The following is a 21,750-nucleotide window of genomic DNA, read 5'->3' as shown; positions in this document are numbered from 1 at the left end:
GAAGTAGAGAATAATTTTTCCTCTCTCTGTGCTTCCGCGCGGACTGATTGCTTCTTTTGTCTCTGTTTTTTTTTCCTCCCATTCCCTTTCCCTTTAATTAAACCTTTCTTATCTCAAACCTCGAGTTCTCTGTGTTGTATTTTCTCCCCCTTCCTCTTTGAGGAGAGGGGGAGTGAGAGAGCGGTTGTGGTGGAGCTCGGCTGCCCACCTGAGTAAAACCACCACACTCAGTCACTCTTAATGTCTTAATCTATAAACAGATTTAACTCCATTCATAACAACACTTTGGGCACCCATTCAGGCATTATATTTTACCCAGAGAACAGTACACTTACTCAAGTTTTTACCAGCAGTTCCTCCAGCAGAATGCTGTGGGAAACAGTATCAAATGCTTTGCCGAAGTCCAAGTAAACAATGTCCACAGCCTTTCTCTCATCCACTAAGTTGATCATCTTATGCAAGGAGATCTGGTTAGTCAGGCAGGACCTGCCTGGGCTCATGATGACTGGGCCTGTTCTACTGGTTGTCCTGTATGTGCCACGTGATGTCAGTCAAGATGATATGTACTATGACCAAGTACCAAGGTCAGACTGACAGGCCTGTAAATCCCTGGATCCTTCTTCCTGGCCTTCTTGTAGACAGGTGTCACATACACTAACCTCTATTTAACTGGGACCTCCCTAATTAGCCAGGACTGCTGATAAATTATTGGGAGTGGCTTGATGAGCATATCTGCCAGGTCCTTCAGTACCGTTGGGTGGATTCTGTCCAGCCTCATAGATTTGCTTGTGTTCAAGTTGTGTTCAAGTAGTTCACATACCACTTCCCCTTGGATTATAAGGGCTTCATTCTGCACCCTGTCCCTATCTTCCAGATCAGTTAGCTGGGTACCCTAAGCACAATTAGTCTTATTAATAAAGGCTGAGACTATGATGTCATTAAGTACCTCAGCCTTTTCCTCATCTCTTGTCTCTGTTTCCCTTCACATACAATAAAGGATGGAGATTCTCCTTCATCCTTTTTTTTATTTTTTTTTTAATGTGTTTGTAAAAACATCTTCATTGTTTTTTACTGCACTAGCAATGTTAAATTCTAGCTGTGCTTTGGCCCTTCTAATTTCCTCCCTGCATAATCTCACAACATCTTTGAAGCCTTCCTGAGTTGCCTGCCCTTTCTTCTAAAAGTCACAAACTCTCCTTTTCTTCATGAGTTTCAGAAGAAGCTCTCACTTCAGCCAGGCTGGTCTTCTTCCCCACCAGCTCGTCTTTTGTTACATAGGGACAGACTGCTCCTTTGCCTTCAGGATTTAGTTTTTGAAGAATGTCCAGCCATCCTGGACTCCTTTGACCTTTAGAACTGCCTTCAAAGGGACTCTGCCAACCACATCCCTAAATATACCAAAATCAGCCCTACAAAAAGCCAAAGTAGCAGTTCTGCTGACTGCCCTCCTTGTTTCCCCATAGCTGGAGAACTCTATCACTTTGTGATCGCTGTGCCCAAGATGGTCTCCAACCAACACATTACTCACAAGACCACCCCTATTAACAAATTAAAGATCAATTGAGGCATCTTTCCTAGCTGCTTCCTTCAATGCCTCCACCAGAAAGGTGATGATTCCAGGGATCTACGAGTCTGCTTCTTTTCTGATGTATTGTATTTCCAGCAGATGTCTGAGAAGTTGAAGTTTCCCATGAGAAGGAGTGCTAGCGATCACAGCACTTCTCCTAGATGCTTATAGGATATTTTATCTGCTTCTTTGTCCTCATTTAGTAGTCTATAACATGGTCCAACATCATTGGACCCTCACTTGTAAGCATTTCCCCTGCCTCTTACCCTTGGGCACTTGATCCTTTCAACACTATAACTAAGCCCTATACAGTCAAGACCTTCCCTAACATAAAGGGCTGCCCCACCTCCTCTCTTCCCCGCCTATCTCTCCTGAAGAACCTGTAGATACCCACCTCAGCACTCCAATCATACAAGCCATTCCACCACGTCTAGCTGGAACTATGAATCCTTCCAGTTTTGCTTGAAAAACAAGACAATCTTACTTTAAGATAATAATTAAGTGTCATAATCATTAGTAACTACTGCTACCAACAACGAAGGAACAAATCCAGAAATAGTGAAGAAGTGTGGGGTATTACAATCATTATATGGGATCAGGGATATTTTCACCCAAACTAATGCAATGTCTTTCTAAAGTTTTTTTTTTGTTTTGTTTTGTTTTGTTTTGTTTTGTTTTGTTTTCCTCTGGATGCTAGCCAGGGAAAGTAAGAAAAAGAACCTACATTAGGTTGGTATAGTACAAAGCTTGGATATATTTTAATTTGAAGAAGTTTTATCCTATGAGAGTAAAACAGGTTTCGTTTATAAAAATACAATCTTAACATAACATCCTTTCTGGATTGTCTCAGTTCTGTCCTGTGTATATATCCGAGCTGAGAGTCAGAAACCACGCAAAAATACAAACAATATTTTTTACTATACTGTCATTACCAGTAAGTTCTGCATCATTCTTTCCCCTGTCTTCACAAAAAAATCTGTCCCTGCAAATAAACAGAGATCATTTTTTTGTTGCTGAAATAATATGGAAAAAGTGAAGTAAATCTTATTTTGTTACCAATGAAAAAAGTGACATCCTGTAGTCCTTACCCTTCAAGTGATGTCCAGCCGAAGAAGTGGTCCCTCCCCACCCTAGCCAGCCACCCCGTATTAATTGCTCAGCTTGACGTCATAAGGTATGGAATATCCCTTTGGCTAGTTTGGGTCAACTGTATTGGTTCTGACCCCTCTCAGCTCCTGCTGCACTCCCAGCCTCCTCAATGGCAAGGAAATGTGAGAAGCTGAAAAGTCCTTGACCCGTGTAAGCGCTGCTCTGAAACAATTAAAACATAAGCATGTTATCAACATTATTCTCATCCTAAATCCAAAACACAGCACCATGCCAGCAACTGGGAAGAAAATTAACTCAATCCCAGACAATTATATTTTGTAATATAACATATTTCTTCTTATTATTATTAACATGATAATCTGGTTACCTCAGTCCTTGATTTCATAAGCACACAAACTTCCAGAAGACATATTTTTCCAGTAGTCCATGTTGCAGTATTGCTTTGATATGTTGTCAGTAACTTTATATTTTGATTCTCTTCTGTAATGTGAAGGAAGCTTTTGAGCATACATGCTATCTTCTTTGATATCGTTCTAAGCAAATGGAGCTAAAGTAGCTCAATGACTGAAAAAATTAAGGGACAATTCAGCAGCCATTCTGTTCCCATAAAAAAGAAAGAAGCATATATGCAGTAAATGATAACAGGAGGATAGTAAGTAGTAATAGGATATATGCAGTAAAGTGATAATATGAGAGCAGTTCCAACAAACACTGGCAAAATTCAAATCTATGGAAGCACATAGATTTCTAATTTAGAAATATAGATTTTTAATTTGATCACCATAACGTGAATATCATGTTAGTAACAAAGGGAAAAAAAAAAAGAAAAATCTTCTATACATAAGGAATGATCAAATTTCCAGAGTAAGATTAGAAAAGGGCACCAGAGAGTACTGCAAAGAGTTGGCACAGATATAATCAAAAGATTGGAGAACTAAAAAACAAACAAACAAACAAAAATAACAAAAACAAACTTTTAAAGTTATTCTCTTAAAAATAAATAATTTGTGAAAGATTATTCAGAATGATGAAGCAGTTTTGAAAGTGAGAGCTGGAAACCTACTGAAAGAAATAACACCTTTTTTTTTTTTTTTTTTTTTTTTTTTAAGATGTTTGAGAACATCAGTAAACTACGTCTAACTCATTAATATGTAAATCTGAGACAAGACTTAAACCCCTTTGAATATATGACAACTGTCCAGTCCCTTGTAGAGTTTGGAAAGAACAGAGAGTGGCTATCATCTACCCAGAAATATAAATGTGTTTGCAAATATAAAATTTTGCTGAGGCGATCGGCTCCGGGGCAGACGTGTTCTGCAGCGGAGCAGGGGACCGAGGCGGGCAGGGCTTTTTGTCCGCCATCGAGGCCACTCGGGGGAGCCGCCGGGACCCGGCTGTCCTTGCGAGGGAGGCTGACGAGGCGAGGGTGGAGCCAGCAACGTCAGTGGCGGGCTATTTAAATCAGGCGTTGCCACCGTTTTAGAGCCATTTGCTGAGGCGATCGGCTCCAGGGCAGACGTGTTCTGCAACGGAGCAGGGGACCGAGGCGGGCAGGGCTTTTTGTCCGGCATCGAGGCCACTCGGGGGAGCCGCCGGGACCCGGCTGTCCTCGCGAGGGAGGCTGACGAGGCAAGGGCGGAGCCAGCAGCGCCCCCTCCCAGGCTGTTTAAAAGCTGCCCCTAGGGAGCGCAAGCGACTAGGAGCGTGGCGAACAGGACGGGCAAACAGGGCATGGCACGTCGAAGGGCGTGGCAGTTTGCGTGGCAGTTCGCGCGGGCAGGGCGAGCGGGGGGCCCATCGTCGCTCTGTTGCAGCTGCCTCTCCCTTCGGTGCTTGTAACCTGCTTGCGTAGAACCTGACCATGGTATCAACCAGGCAGAAAACCGTGGCCTCCGCATCTTGTGGGGCATCTCCAGCCACGGTCGCCAGTGTGGCTACTCAGATGGAGGGCTCGGGGAAACACGCAGCCGTCCAGGTCCTGGGCTGCAGAGTGTGCCCCAGCCTTCTGTCAGTCTCCGACAGCAGTGGTGGGTATGCCTGTGGGAGGTGTGCCCAGGATGAAGAACTGCTCAGCCAGGTAGCGGAGCTCCAGGAGGAGGTGAACAGGCTCAGGAGCATCAGGGAATCAGAGAGGGAAATTGACTGGTGGAGGTGCGCTCTACCCTCTCTGAGGCAGGCTCACGAGACTGCCACGGCACAGGCGTCTCCTGTTACGCAGAAGACGGAGGTTCCCTCCTCCTGCCAGGCAGCGGGAGGAGACCTAGATCAAGGGGGGGAATGGAGGCAGGTGCCTATTTGGGGTGGTAGGCGAGCCCTCTCTCTGCCCACCTCACCTTCTCATCTACCCTTAAATAATCGATATGAAGGACTAGAGCAAGACAATCTAAATGACAAAGTAGACAAAAACCCGTCCCAGTTGGAGGGGGCGCCTAAGACAAGGCGACCTACACGTCGCATTGCCACATCATCCTTCAAAAAAGAAAGAAGGGCTATTGTTATGGGGGGCTCCCTCCTGAAAGGGACAGAGGGACCGATATGCCGACTGGACCCAACCCGCAGAGAAGTTTGTTGCCTCCCTGGGGCTCGGGTGAGAGACTTTGCCAAGAAAGTCAAGCGCCTGGTACGGCCCACTGACTACTACCCGCTACTGGTCTTTCAGGCTGGTAGCGATGAAGTAGCAACGAGAAGTCCAAAGGCGATCAAAAGAGACTTTAGGGATTTGGGGCGACTACTTAGAGGATCAGGGGCGCAGGTGGTGTTTGCCTCTGTCCTTCCAATAGGGGGGATCGAAGCTGAAAGGCGTGCTGTTCACATAAACTCGTGGCTTCGAGACTGGTGTGACCGGCAGAATTTCGGTTTCTTTGATCACGGGAAGGTCTACGCAAAACCGGGCCTAATGGCACCGGATGGGATGCGCCTCTCTCGGAGAGGGGTAAGGATCTTTGGTCAGGAGTTGGCAGGGCTGATAGATAGGGCTTTAAACTAGAGTCGAAGGGGGAAGGGGCTAAAACCAGGCACACCGGTGAAGACCTAAGGGATGGTACGCTAGAATCAGAAGGGCTGTGTGCCAGTGAGGTCCTTCGGTCAGATCCACAAGGTGCTGAGTGTAAGGAGACGCACTTGAAATGCTTTTACACAAACACACGCAGTATGAGGAATAAAATAGATGAGCTAGAAGTCCTGGCCCAGTCCCGCAACTACAACATCATCGGCATAAGCGAAACCTGGTGGGATGAGTCCTGTGACTGGGGTGTTGCGATAGATGGTTACAGGCTCTTCAGGAGGGACAGGCAGGGTAGGCGAGGTGGTAGGGTGGCGATGTATGTGAAGCAGGGGCTGGACTGTGTGGAACTTCAGGTCGGCGATGGCAAAGTTGAGAGCCTCTGGGTAAGGATCAAGGGACGAACGAATAAAGGGGATGTCGTTGTGGGAGTCTATTACAGACCACCTGGCCAGGACGATAGCGCCGATAAATTATTCTTTACAGAACTAAGAGAGGCCTCGAGATTAACTCCCCTTGTCCTTATGGGGGACTTCAACTTGCCGGACGTTAACTGGGAGTGCCACACGGCTGACACGAGCAGGTCCAGGAGGTTCATGAAGCACCTAGATGATAACTTCTTGGTGCAGGTGCTAACGGAGCCAACTCGGAAAGGTGCCCTCCTAGACCTGTTGCTAGAAAACAGAGAGGGTCTGGTGGGAGATGTGGTGATTGGTGGCCGCCTCGGTCATAGCGACCATGAAGTGGTTGAGTTCAAAATTTATGGTGACAGAAGGAAAAGTGCCACCAAAACCTCATCCCTAGATATGGGGAAAGTGGACTTCAGGCTGCTCAGGGAACTAGTCAGCAAGGTCCCCTGGGAAACTGCTCTTGAAGGCCTCGATGTCCACCAGTGCTGGTCACTCTTTAAGCGATGCCTCCTAGAAGCACAAGATCAGGCAATTCCAAAATATCGCAAGGCAGGCAGGTGGGGCAGGAGGCGGGCGTGGCTGACCAGGAACGTTCTAATGGAGATTAGGCGGAAACAGAGAGTGTTTCTCTACTGGAAGGAGGGCCAGGCGTCATGGAAAGAATACAGGGATGCTGTTCGTGTTTGTAGGGAGAAAGTTCGTGTGGCCAAAGCACAGCTAGAGTTGAAGCTGGCTGTGTCTGTGAGAGAAAATAAAAAGGGTTTTTTTAGATATGTAAATGGAAAAAGGAGAACTAAAGAATACATAGGGCCGCTCCTTGATAGGGAAGGTCTCCTCACAGACGATGACATAGGCAAAGCAAAGACGCTTAACGCCTTCTTTGCCTCTGTCTTCAATGCCGATGATGGGCTTCGGGATCCAGGGTGCCCTGAGCTGGAGGGCCGGGACGGTGGGGATGACAAACTCCCAACCGACCCTGAACGTGTGCGGGATTTGCTACTCCACCTGGATCCCTACAAGTCCATGGGTCCGGATGGGATTCATCCCCGGGTGCTGAAAGAGCTGGCGGACGTCATCGCGGAACCTCTCTCAATTATTTTTCAACAATCCTGGGAATTTGGAGAGGTCCCGGTAGACTGGAAGCTGGCAAATGTTGTGCCAATTTTCAAGAAGGGTCAGAAAGAAGACCCTAGCAATTACAGGCCTGTCAGTCTCACGTCAGTGCCTGGTAAAATCATGGAGAAGTTGGTTCTCGGACTTATTGAGGCGCACCTGGGGGACAAAGCAGTCATTGGTCTCAGCCAGCATGGGTTTGTGAAGGGTAGGTCCTGCCTAACTAACCTGATTTCCTTTTATGATAAGATCACCCGTATGGTGGACCAAGGGAAACCAGCTGATGTGATTTTTTTGGACTTCAGCAAGGCTTTTGACACGGTTTCCCATAGGATCCTACTGGACAAAATGTCCACCATACAGCTAAATAAAAACATCATACGATGGGTGAGCAATTGGCTAACGGGCAGGACCCAAAGGGTTATGGTAAATGGGGCTGCGTCAGGCTGGCGGGCGGTCACCAGTGGGGTCCCTCAAGGCTCCATTTTAGGGCCGGTACTTTTCAATATTTTTATAAGCGATCTGGATGTAGGAATAGAGGGTATTTTGAGCAAGTTTGCTGATGACACCAAACTTGGAGGAGTTGTGGACTCAAATGAGGGCGTAAAGGCCTTACAGAGGGATCTGGACAGGTTGGAGAGCTGGGCAATCACCAACCGCATGAAGTTCAATAAGAGCAAGTGCCGGGTCCTGCACCTGGGACGGGGAAACCCTGGCTGCATGTACAGACTGGGTGATGAGACGCTGGAGAGCAGCCTAGAAGAGAGGGATCTGGTGGTCGTGGTAGACAGCAAGTTGAATATGAGCCAGCAGTGTGCCCTGGCAGCCAGGAGGGCCAATCGTGTCCTGGGGTGCATCAAGCACGGCATTGCTAGTAGGTCAAGGGAGGTGATTGTCCCGCTCTACTCTGCACTGGTGCGGCCTCACCTCGAGTACTGTGTGCAGTTCTGGGCACCACAGTATAAAAAGGACATGAAACTGTTGGAAAGTGTCCAGAGGAGGGCTACGAAGATGGTGAAAGGCCTTGAGGGGAAGACGTACGAGGAACGGCTGAGGTCACTGGGCCTGTTCAGCCTGGAGAAGAGGAGGCTGAGGGGAGACCTCATCACAGTCTACAACTTCCTCGTAAGGGGGTGTCGAGAGGCAGGAGACCTTTTCTCCATTAACACTAGTGACAGGACCCGCGGGAACGGGGTTAAGCTGAGGCAGGGGAAATTTAGGCTGGACGTCAGGAGGGGGTTCTTCACAGAGAGGGTGGTTGCACACTGGAACAGGCTCCCCAGGGAAGTGGTCACTGCACCGAGCCTGTCTGAATTTAAGAAGAGATTGGACTGTGAACTAAGGCACATGGTCTGAACTTTTGGGTAGACCTGTGCGGTGTCAAGAGTTGGACTTGATGATCCTTAAGGGTCCCTTCCAACTCAGGATATTCTATGATTCTATGATTCTATGAGAGAGGGGAGAGAGGGCATGCGTGTGTATTTAAATAAGGACAGTATTGGCCTCCTGATAACCAGATACCACCAAGTAACTGGCAGGCAGAAAGCATGCCAAATTGCATATCTGACCTCTAGCTTTTCACATACAGTAGTGGAATTCTTGTGTGTTATCAAGCAGGCCTGCATATTTTATAAGGTGCTTTCAAAAATCTCCCCCTGAAGGAAACAATTAAATCCTCTTTAAGAGAAAGAGAAACATATTCACGTACACTCAAAATGGGAGAAAATTAAAAACATAAATACTAGACAAACACAAATGATTTCATGTTGACAGGTAAATACTATTATGTAACTCAACTGATTCTGCAGTGGAAAACCTATAATCAAAAAGCAGAAATCCTTTTACTATTTTTCTGAAGAGTATATGACATTAATAAAAAAGAAAAATTAATCCTGAAATGACTCATAAGAAGTAGTGTAGTAAAACTCTAATGTTCATATGAAGACTTCTGAGCCAGAATCTTCTTATGATTATGATAAAAAAAAAATCCTAATTTTAAGAAATTAGAATTATTATTAATTGATTGCATACAGATGAGTAATGGTGTGTGTTCTTTCCTCCACTTAAACAATGATTTAATAATTGAAGAGAAATGATCTGTTGGAGAATGCTGGTGTTTACAAACATATGCACTCCTTTTTGATATGAAAAAGAAACATGCTCATGTACTCCTTACACTGAAGGAAAGGCTCCATACCTCAGGCCCTCTTCCCTTTGGAACACAATTTTCACCCCCAACTCTGAAATAATAACTGTCTGGAATTATAACTGTCATCTTAAAAGGAGAATGATGAGCTTCACAAACATACATTTCCATGTTTACTGCATCTTTGACCATGAATATAAAGTAATATCAAATATAAAATATAAAGTAATGATCATGACATGAATTTAAAATGTCTGTATTTTAAACAACTTTAGCTGGTATTGTCATATAAGTAATCATTATTCCAATAATTAATACCTTCAAAACTGATTAATGAAAGACTATTGTCTCCCACCTTCCTTCACCCAAAATATTCCATGTTGTAAAACAAATATGCATCAGATTCTTTTCTGTGATTTAACTCAAAGCAATGTATTGCTGATCAAAATTGAAAGAAAATCAAATAAACAAATAAAAAATATTATCCAGATATTCTTTTATTCTAATATTTCACAAAGAATAAATACAGCAACCTCTTTATTATATTAAGCTTATTTTTAGACTTACATACAATGGAAGATCATTAAAAATAGTTAAACTCAGAAACATTGAAAAATAATTCAACAATTCATGTAAGAAATATTTATCTCAGTTTATCCTTGGTTAACACACATTCAACTGTTTCTCAAGCCTCTATCATCCTAGCACTCTCTTCACTGAACTATAAATTACCAAATACAGGTAACTGTGAACCAAATACAGGTAATGGTGAAGTGCTAAATCCCTACAGCTGATTCTTCATCATTAATCCTTTTTTTCTTTTCTTCACGTGAGATTTCTAATTAAGGACAGCTGCAAATTGCATCCCTGACAGTAAAGCATGAGGTAAATTTTTGATTTTTCATTTTCGCTTCTCAGGAGAGATTTAACATCAGTGAATTTCACTTGAATCGTAAACCTATGTGACTTTCTCATTTTGATGCAAATCTTTTCCCCTCCTTGATATTCATTATTCCTGGCAATGGGTTTTCTTTCCTATGAACTCAAATTTCTGCTAAACATTTTACTTTCATTTGTTGCCCAAACCCTCACTTTACCTCAAAGAAAAAACAAAACAAACAAACAACAACAACAACAAAATACCCAGAGGTCCTAAGTCCCGTCTCATCACTCCATTCACATATCCTGATATTCTTTCATTTGACTATAGGAGTTATCCATCTTTCCTCTTCCCATGCTCTCTATGTCCATTTTCAGAGTTGCAAAGAATCAATACAGAGAATTACAAAATAGTAGGAGCTTCTGAAAACAGAATATACTTATTAAAAACAACAGTAACAAAAACCCAAACAAAACAACAAAAGTTTGAGCTGATTACTTTGTTCAGAGGATTAAAAAGATCAATTTATCAATTTGAAAGTTGAGAGAAAAAAAAAATGTATTTTCAGTGACTGAAGTAAAAAACAAAACAAAACACATTCAGTTCACTATTTAATATCATGATTTCGTGTACTGGCCTCTTTTTATTGCCTTTCTTTTGTTACAAACAATCTATTAATGTGCCTCCATTGAAGAAATATACTGCTTATTCCTCAGCAAATTAAATATCATTTCTCCTGGGTTGTTTCCAGTTATAGTCAGATTTAACAACCAGTTCTCTGGGCAAGTAGACCAGACTATCATCCCATGCAGCATATGTGTGCTACAGAAATACTTGTTATATGTGAAACCAAAAAAGAAAAAAACTATTATTAGTCTAAATGATATCTTAAAACTCTTTTACATTTATTTATTTATTTATTTTATTTTTATTTTCATTTATTTATTTATTTATCCCAGGTCAAATCACTATAGAAAAGGAAGGGAATTAGAAAGTGGCAGAACAGAAAAAGACTGAATGATAACAGAGTTTAAAATGTTCTCCATACATTCCCTAGTGTCTTCCTCCTTGGTAATATGCTGTCGTGGTTTAACCCAGCTGGCAGCTAAACACCACGCAGCCGTTCGCTCACCCTCCCCCCTCCCTCTCTGGGACAGGGGAGAGAAATGGAAAGTGAAGCCCGTGAGTTGAGATAAAGACAGTTTAATAAGACAGGAAAATAATAATAACAAAATAATAATAACAATAATAACAATAATGTTACAATGGTGATAATAGGAAAGTAATAATAATATGTACAAACAAGTGATGCACAATGCAATTGCTCACCACCCGCTGACCGATGCCCAGCTTAACCCCGAGCAGTCCGGCCCCCTCCCCCCGGCTAGCCACCCCTATATATTGTTTAGCATGACGTCAGATGGTATGGAATACCCCTTTGGCTAGTTTGGGTCACCTGTCCTGGGTCTGTCCCCTCCCAGCTCTTACTGCACCCCCAGCCTGCCTGTTGGCAGGACAGAGCAAAAGGCTGAGATGTCCTTGGCTTGGTATAAGCACTGCTCTGCAACAATTAAAACATCGGGGTGTTATCAGCACTCTTCTCATCCTAAGCCAAAACATAGCATTCCACCAGCTACTAGGAAGAAAATTAATTCTGTTCTAACTGAAACCAGGACATATGCTCACCCTCACTTTGGGTCCTAATTAAGGTTTTGTTCTGGGGAGAACAAATACAGTCAGTGCTCACAGTATTTTGTAGGGAGGAATATGGTGTTGGTGGGAGTTTCTTCTTGCTGTCCATGAAAAGTCTGATGATGCTGATTAAGTTCTGCCTCTTTATGCTGATACTGCTTAGGGTCATTTCTATTTTTATTTATATATACTAATCACAAACAATCAGTTACTTGTCATTAGCAAATGCAACCTTGTAAACTGAGTAAAAGCAGTTTTAGGAATAAGATATCACAAAGAAAAGCAACTAGATTTTTTTTTTTTTTTTTTTGCATAGATTTTTTTTCTTTTATTTTTTTTCCTTTTTTATTTTGTGTATGTGTATATATAGATTCACATACATAGAGATTAAAAGCATCAATAACTAGTTGTTATTGCCATCTACTACTTATAACAATAATATTTTATAAAATATTTAGCAGTTTACTCTCTTGGTCAAGTGCACTCTAAGACGTAAGCAGAGTCCTAGTCTTTAAAGATTCCCACTAATGACATTCCATCTTCACTTTCTGACAGCACACAAGTATGCACTACCTCCCAATGTTGCATGAAATGCATATGAAGAGAGCTAAAGAACATTTTGGTTGGGTCAGAATGTCATAGAAACATAAAATCTTAGGACGGTTTGGGTTGGAAGAGCCCTTAAAAGTCATGTAATTCCAACCCATCTGCCAAGGGAAGGGACACCTTCCACTAGATAAGGTGGCTCAAAGCCCCTTCCAACCTGCCCTTGAACACTTCCAGGGATGGGGCATTGTGGTGTTCTTACCCTGCTATACAGCTGAACTCCACCACAACTGCTGTCTCACTCCCCCTCCTCAAAGCGAAAGGGGAAGAAAACACGATACAAAGGGCTCAAGGACTGAGACACTGACAGGGAGACCACCCATGAATTAACATCACAGGTAAAACAGACACAGCATAGGGAGATTAATATAATTTACTGCCTGTTACTAGCACACTAGCATAGTGAGAAACTAAAAGCAAACTAAAAATACCTTCCCCCTAACCACCCTCTTCTATGTCCTCCTCCTAAGCAGCACAAGGGAATGGGGGCTCATAGTGCATCATCTCTGCTGCTCTTTCATGGTCACTCTTTGCCCCTGTTCCAACATGGGGTCCCTCTCACAGGATGCTATTCTTCCAAACCTGATCTTGTGTGTGCTTCCCACAGGCAGGAGCTCCTGCATGGGCTGTCCACGGGTACAGCCCAGAGTCTGCTCCTGTGGGAGCTCTCCATGGGCCACAGCCTCCTCCAGGCCACATCTACCTGCTCCACTGGGGGCTCCTCCACAGGCTGCAGCGTGGAGATCTGCTCCATGTGGGACCCATGGGCTGCAGGGGGACAGCCTGCTCCACCAGGGGCCTCTCCACAGGCCACAGGGGAACTTCTGCTCTGGCCCCTGGAGCACCTCCCACTCTCCTGCACTGACCTTGGTGTCTGCAGGGCTGTCTCTCACTCCTCTCTCCCAGCTGCTGTTGCACAGCAGTTTTTTTCCCTTTCTTAACTCTGATGTCACAGAGACACAACCAGTGTCACTTACTGGCTTGACTCTGTTCAGAGGTGGGTCCCTTTCGGAGCTGACTTTAACTGGCTCTTATTTAAAAAAGGGCAACTTCTGTCTGGACTTTTTTCACAGAGGCCACCCCTGTTGCTCCCCATTTGCCAAATGTAAACCATTGTTTACATTGCCATGTAAACCCAATACAGGTTTTCCCAATTTCTCTGGGCAAACTGTTCCAGTGCTTCACCACCCTCACACTAAAGAATTCCTTCCTACTATATAATCTAAATCTACCCTCTTTTAGTTTAAAGCCATTATCCTGTGTCCTATCACTACACACCCTGATAAAAGAATCCCTCTCCAGCTTTCTTTTAGTCCCTCTTCAGGTACTGGAAGACCACTGTAAGGTCTCCCTGCTCCAGGCTAAACAAGTCCAACAATCTCAGCACCTCTTCATAGCAGTGTTCCAGTTATCTGATCAACCTTGTTTCCCTTTTCTGGACTCATTTTAATACTTACATGTCCTTCTTATGCTGGGGACCTAGAGCTGAACACAGTACTCCAGGTGGGGTCTCAGAAGAGCAGAGTAGTGGAACGTGGTCTAGTGGATGGTGACTATGTATATGGCAAGGAGTTGGAAACATGATTTTTACAGTTCCTTCCAACCCAAACCATTCTATGATGATCCTCTGACGAGGGTAGAGAGACCTTGAAGAGAGATCTTGACAAATGAGAGTTCTCTGCTATCACCAACCAGTTTAATGAGAAGTTTAAGAAGAGCAACTGCTGGATTCTGCACCTGGAATGGGACAACCTGGATACATGTACAGACTTGGGGAAGAGGTGCTGGATAGCAGCCCTGCAGAAAGCAATCTGGGGGTTCTGGTGGATGGCAAGTTCAATATGAGTCAGAAGCGTGCCCTGACAGCCAAAAGAGCCAATTGTATTCCAGGGTGCATCAAGTCTAAGTACAGCATTTCTCACTAGTCAAGGGAAGTGATTGTTCCACTCTAGGGCCAATATGTCCTGCACAGGTCTGGCCTCACCTTGAGTACTGTGTGCAGTTTTGTGTGACACAGTATGAGAAGGTACATAAAACTGTTTGAGAGTGTCCAGATGAAGGCTATGAAGATGATGAAGGGTCTAGAGGAGAAGATGTATGAGGAGCATCTGAGGTCAATTGATTTGTTCAGCCTAGTGTAAATGAGACTGAGGGGAGACCTCATAGCAGACTACAGCTTCTTCATGAAGTGGAGGGGCAGGTACTGATCTCTTCTTCTCTCTGGTGACCAGGGATAGAGAGAACTGCATGAAGACAGGGGAGATTCAGGCTGCATATTAGGAAAATGTTCTTCACTGAGAGGGTGGCTGGGCACTGGACCAGGCTCTCCAGGGAAGCTGTCATGGCACCAAGACTGCTGGAGTTCAAGAAGTGTTTGAAGAATACTCTGAAGATATATGGTTTGATTTTGGGGTGGTGCTGTGTTGAAGCCATGAGTTGCACTTGATGCTTCTTGTGGATCCTTTCCAACTCAGAATATTCTATGACTGCAAGAGTCTTCAAAGTGCAAATGTTTCTATTTTTCCTCCCCTTTCTGCAAGAATGGATGGAATGTTTTCACACGAGTAATGAATTATTATTTAGTTCACTGTTTAAGCAGCTGCATAGCATAGCTATTTAAATAAATAATTTACCTTTTTTTGCATGCAGCAAATTACTTTTTCATTAATACAGTTTTCCATCACCCAGCAAATTCCAACCGGTTAAAGATTTATTCACAAATATGAATGTAGACAGAACCTTATTCTCCAAGCTTTCTAGGCAAGCAAAAAGATTGGAATAACATTTACTAGCTCAAATATACAAATCCCAAGATAAATTTACTTCCACGGAAGATCCACTTTTATAAATCCTTAAGAATAAAATAATTATTGCTATAATATTTTTCCAGGTGGAATGATGAGTTAATTTTGTTGTTGTTGTTTGTTATCTTTTATATATATGAATATATATAAAATTTGCTCCTCTTTAAGAATAGGTCAAAATATCTTTTTTTTTTTTTTTTTTTTTTTTTTTGTTGGTTGGTTGGTTGGTAATTAATCAGACTTGTTTCAGATCATAACATAAGGCTGACAAGACTACAAAAAATCTGAACAGATTTTCTGAGATATTTAGATATTTGAAGAATTAATCACTTAGGTGAGTCTTATGCCTTCAGGACTGGTTTAGCTGACTTCTAGACATTTTCTGTGATTGCACAGGATGCAACACCATAAAAAGCCTTTCAAGATGAAAGAGCTTTTTAGCTCTTAGAGATGAAAAATTCAGGTTTGTTATTTTAATCCTACAGTGTGAATTAAAAGATTACTTCTCTAAAAGTTATTTGTTATCAAGCTGTATTAGTAACAGGCCAATGAGTAATTCTGAAGACTACTGAAATATTCAGAAATTCATATGAATCTTTAGATGGTTAAAGACTCTAGGTCTTTAACTCTGGTATGCCTCAGTGCTAAAATTTTATGTATCATGAGATTTGTAAGAAAAAAGTGGAATTTTAATTATTAGTATTATTATTTTACTTCCTAATGAGCAGTTTATCAAAGGGCACTTACTTATTTGTACAGAATATTTCTAGTTTGTTTGAATTAGAATCTAAAATATTTTATCTATGTTATAAAATGATGAACCAATAACGTTGAAATGCTCATAATATCCTGCAATTCACAATATTTTTGTGAATTTACAACATGCAACTTTCCTGTCTAATCTATAAATTGTTATATTGTTTTAAATAATTGTACATTATTTGTCTTGTATTCCATTATCCAAATAAAATTAAATTGTTTTCTTCATTGTATATTTCTAAGGATACAGTCATACATGAAGAAAAAACAGTGATTTGTTTACCTTCATACATGCCTCTTCATGAACACCCAGTGCTCTGGTCAAGTCATTAGTTACCTAATAATCTGTCCTTTACAAAATATCAAATTATGTAAAATAAATTAGAACACTGGAATAAGAAAAATCAAGATCTTTACAGATAGACTGCACAGGTACAGCAGAAATTGTTTTCTTGACATCCATAGTCTCTATGTATATTAAAAACATCTGTAGTTCAACATTTATGTTCTTTGACTTCCAGAAGGTTGAACACAAGATATTACTGAACTTTCTCACATAGCAACCTTGTTTAAAAAAGCAGCCACCTCACTGATTAGAGCTGCTTTTTTTCACATCATTTTCAGTAGCAGAGGAAGACTGCTGAGCTCTCCCTTCCATTAAAGCTTTAGCTTCATTTCTGCCTTAGATTAGAATTTGAATCTTTTAAGCCAATAACTTGCTAAAAATTAACATAAAAACACCTTTTCTCACTAGGCTTATGTTATATAAATTAGTGAAATGATAGAATGGTAGAATTGTTAAGGTTGGAAAAGACCTTCAAGATCATCTGGTCCAACCATTCCCCTACCACCAATGTCACCCACTAGACTATGTCCCTAAGCACCATGTCCAACCTTTCCTTGACCACCACCAGTGACGGTGACTCCACCACCATGCTGGGCAATGCGTTCTAATGTCTGGCTGCTCTTTCTGAGAAGAAACGTCTCCTAATTTCCAATCTAAACCTCCCATGGCACAACCTGAGGCCATTTTATTTTTGATACTTTTCTGGACAGTTAGTTAGTTTCTGGACACCATGTAAGTGACTACAGAAGAGAGCCCCAAGTCATCTTCATTTCTATGCACAACATACGTGCCAACTCTCAGATAAAAGATGCATGAAAGAAAATTACATCACTTCCAAGTCCACATAGTTTTGAAATAAAATCACCAACTCATCATTTTCCATACACTCACATGTACTTTGGGGTCCAGGGTTCAGCCATACGATTGCCTACCTTCACTGGCATGCTCCCAGTGGTTCGGCCTGCCCTCTTCCCCTTTGCTCCCCTGCGCTGGGTGTTGCTTGGAGGTTGTATTAGAATGCATTCTGATCTTTTTATTTTTTTTATATAGTTGCATTTTATTGAGCTATGTTCAATACTTTTTTAATGCTTTCATTTATTTTGTTGAAAGCAATACTAAAACAAATGAACAACAACAAAATAAACACAGAAACCTGCTAAATAAATGTAAGGCTTTCCTCATAATCATACAAGCTTTCAGAAACAGAATAAGCTACAGAAACAGTTAAAAATCTCTGTAGTTTCTGGCTCATGAATTGTTAAATAGCAGCTGTTTTTCTTATCCCTTAAAATTTTATTTCAAACTAAAGGAATTTTGGATTTGGGGATTTAGTTACTCCATTTATATATGTGCCTATTTTCCCTCGTATTTTCCTTAAAATATCCTAAATGTATATTTTTAGTTAATAATAATAATAATAATAATAAACCAACAATGAAATTGAGTCCATTAATAAGAGTCCTCCAATGCACATGCATGCACATGTGCAGACTATTGATTGTATAATTCTATAAGATATAGAACAACACAAAATAGTACACCAGAGGTGGGATTCACCTCACTGAACTCTACTGTCCCACAGTATAGGAATCCCCACCTGAGATGGCAGTTTAGCCTTCCATTTAATTTGGCCTATTTTAGCTATCTATTTTAAGATTAGATGAACTGAGCCCCAGTACACCTACCTGAAAACCAGCTACCTTGAACAATTTATTAGAGGTACGCAGATATACATGTAAAACTGATGGAACACAGCTGAAAATCAGGTAGGAAAATAATGAGGAATAAGAACATGAATTTTCCTAGCCTTCACAGAGCTAGGGTGTTAGTTTACCACAAAGGATATTTGTTTAGTTTCACATAAAAATTGGATTTAACCCTGCAACCCTTTTAATTTGCATTCTAATGCATACTTATGTAGGTTTTTGTAATCTAGTAAATTTCATTAGGACAGATGAATTTTCAGTCTAGATTTTGTACGTTTCTTTTTTTTCCAGATTATTTTTTAGAAGTATACATACTGATGATAAATTACAAATTATGCTTGTTTGTCCAGAGTAACTGGGGAATACAGGAGATTTTCTCATTATTCTTGTTAGTCGAGAGTAACTAGGGTAACTAGGGCATACAGGAGGTGTCTTGGTGTCACATAGAAAAATCTCCAAGGAGCTATTTTTTCCATTTTATTTATTTATTTATTTATTTATTATCACAGTGACATTTTTAATGTCTCTACTTTCCAGACATGCACCTAGCCCTGGTTCCATCTTCAACTGTCTCATTTGTCTTTGATTCACTGAAAAATAGTGAATCAAATTTAATCTCTCTGCATTGTGCTGAGAGCAGCAATATCATCCCCAGTACTCAGTCCAATGCAGTGTATCTGTGAACCCAAACACAACAAAATAATATAGATGCTTGGCATGCCTGTCTGTAAGAGGTCTATCCACGATGCTGGCCTATTTAAACAACAAATATTTATTATCACTTTTGTCTGTCTCCTCTCCTTTTCTTAACTGTAAATATATTTTGTAGTTATACTGAAATCCTGCTCAAGAGACTATGAACTTAGAAGAATATTGATTGTGAAATGTTACCATTGGTGTTTATGTAGTGCTTATCTTTGCAAAATAAAAATTATTTGTTTATTAATTTATTGCAGGGGCAAGGTTAGTCTCACCTGTCTTTAGCTGTTCAAAAATAGGTATCTTATAGAAGGCATTTAAAATTGTTTGAATTACCTTTCAAAGCTGCTTAGCATTCTCTACCAACAATGCAGAGACCTAAAATGACTTGCACAATCCAGGCTCGTATCTTTTAGTTGATTAAAATGTTTGAAATTAGTTTTAGTCAAATACTGCTCTTGAATTAAGAGGTCTGAAGTTATTCCTACTTACCCATTTGTGAAATACCAAGAGTGTTTTTAATGCAATTCTTGGATTAAAACAAACAAAGAAACAAACAAAGAAACAAAAAAAGTATTTAATTGTATTATTATTATTTAAACTAAATGTATGTTTTGAAAAACATAATTGGTGCATAAAATGACAGAGAATTAAGACTTTTTAGCTATTTTTAATGGATTAGCTTTGTCTAACTGCCAAACTTCCATCCAGCTTCTCTCCCTCTCTACTTCCCTCCTTCCCTTCCCTCAGTGTGGCATGGGAGATAATAGGACAGGAAAGTTCATGAATCAAGATAGGGAAATGGCTTACCAGTTATCATCACCAGGAAAATGTAGGTGACTTGGGGAAAATTAATTTAATTTATTATCAATTAAAATATAGTTAGGTAGTGAGAAACAAAGTGTAACATTACAATAAGACCTTTCCTTCCCCACTTTCCCAAGATCAACTTCACTCTTTCATTCTCAACTCCTCTAAACACTGCTGAGTAGCACAGACTGACTTGTATGTTCAGTACGTAGTAGTTTCTCTCTGTCAGACCTTCCTCTGCTTTCTTATACTTCCACTTTTGCTCGACTCTGGTATGTTTTCCATAGGCTGCAGTCTTCCAAATAAAAAATCTGATCCATCATTGGTTTTCCAGTCCTGTCAGGAAGAATCTACTCTGGCATGGGATCTTCCCTGCAACAGATAACCACTGCAGCAACTAGAACACCTCCTCTTCACCTCTCCTACTCTCAATGTTTCCTCTGTTGTTTCTCACTCTTTTTCCTTCCCTCCCTTCCCCTGTCTTGCCCTTAAGAAAGGGAAAAATACTTAAGGTGCTGAGACGGCACCATCTTTTCTGCTGGGCTCTACTGTATGTTGTGGTGGGTCTGTTGGGGGTGGCTGGAACTGTCTGGAACTAGCCCTGTCCAGCCTATGTGGCCTCTCAGAGAGGCCACCACTGTAACTCCCTGCACCACCCAAATCTTCTTACAGATACCCAATATGCTGTTATTTCACTCCCTGATCAATTTATTTTCCTATTTTTATTCTTCTCAGTCTAAGAATAGTAGGCTTTCTAACACATAGGTCCTGATGCTTGAATTTTAACAGGTTTACAATAAGAATTTAACAATTCTTACAATAAAGATTTGTAAATAAAACCTGAAAATAAGAGAAATAGAAAATCAGTCCCACTGCTGGATAACAGTTTCTGTTCAGCCCCATAAATTTCACAAAGATTAATATAGCTTCTCACACTGGATCTGATGCGCATGTGCATCTATAGGAGACCCTTACATGCCTATGAAGAAATACTTTAGTCCTAAGGTCTAAAAGTTAAAAGCAGTTTTCCTATATTTATAATTAAGTGTAAGTGGTGTGTGTCAAATTTGCTAATAATAACCAATACTTTGTATACCATTCCCAGCAGAAATGGGAATGTGTTCGTAATCTGTGTCCAACAATAGATTGAAACCATTTTTGCCCTTTGCTCACCTTAGTATTTCTGAACTACTGGCATTATTTTCCATCAGGCTGATGTATTTTATTTATTTAATGCTCTGATGTTTATATCATCAGAAATCTTTATTATTCCCAGAATGCTGATACAGTAAAAACAAAATAAAAACTCTAAACTTACATGTATATTCCAACATTTAGATTGATCCAGTAATATAAATTTTATTCCTAGAGCTTAAACTTTTACTGTATTTTTGTTGAGGTTACTTATTTCTTTCAAAGTGTAAGTCAGGAGGCCTGACACGCAGATATTATGTTTAATTTTCCAGCATAGCTATAAAGAACAGAAAGACAAGAGTCAATACTATCTTAATTTTAGAAATGATAATTTTCAAACAGAATTCTTATCAATACTATTTTCAAATTTAAAAACAAAAATATGCTTATTTACTTAGGCTTAAAAAAAAAAATAAATCCAGAAATATGTTAGTAATTTGTTATTTAACTGTGAATTTATAGTCTAAAGACTTTTTTGGAGGTGCAGAGCATGATAGAACTTCATAGGTGATTGAAATGCACACACAGAAGAAAAAACAAACGAACAAACAAAAAAAACCATCAGTTTAACACAGCAGTTTATATATAATTCAGTATTATACTAAATGCATGCTGAATACAACATTGTGTAAGGATAATATTTTCCCCCGTTTCTGTCTCCTTTTGGGCTTTTCAGTTTGGTATATTCTTGTGTAGACTGATGTCAGAGTGAAATTCCTAAGAATGAAGCAGAATGATGGTATTATTATATTCTACAGGTTTGAACACAGTACACACAAACAGTAAATTGACAAAGCTTTTTAAGTTCTATGTGGTGCCATTTAAAACATGAAACCCAAATTCCAGGTGTGTTGCTTCAGCACAAAGTACTTCATGTTTAGGTCACAAAACTATTTCAGTAATGATT

This window comes from Aythya ferina (genome assembly GCF_964211825.1).
Source record: "Aythya ferina genome assembly, chromosome: 1".
Classification (NCBI taxonomy): Eukaryota; Metazoa; Chordata; class Aves; order Anseriformes; family Anatidae; genus Aythya; species Aythya ferina.
This window is presented reverse-complemented; position numbering follows the sequence as displayed.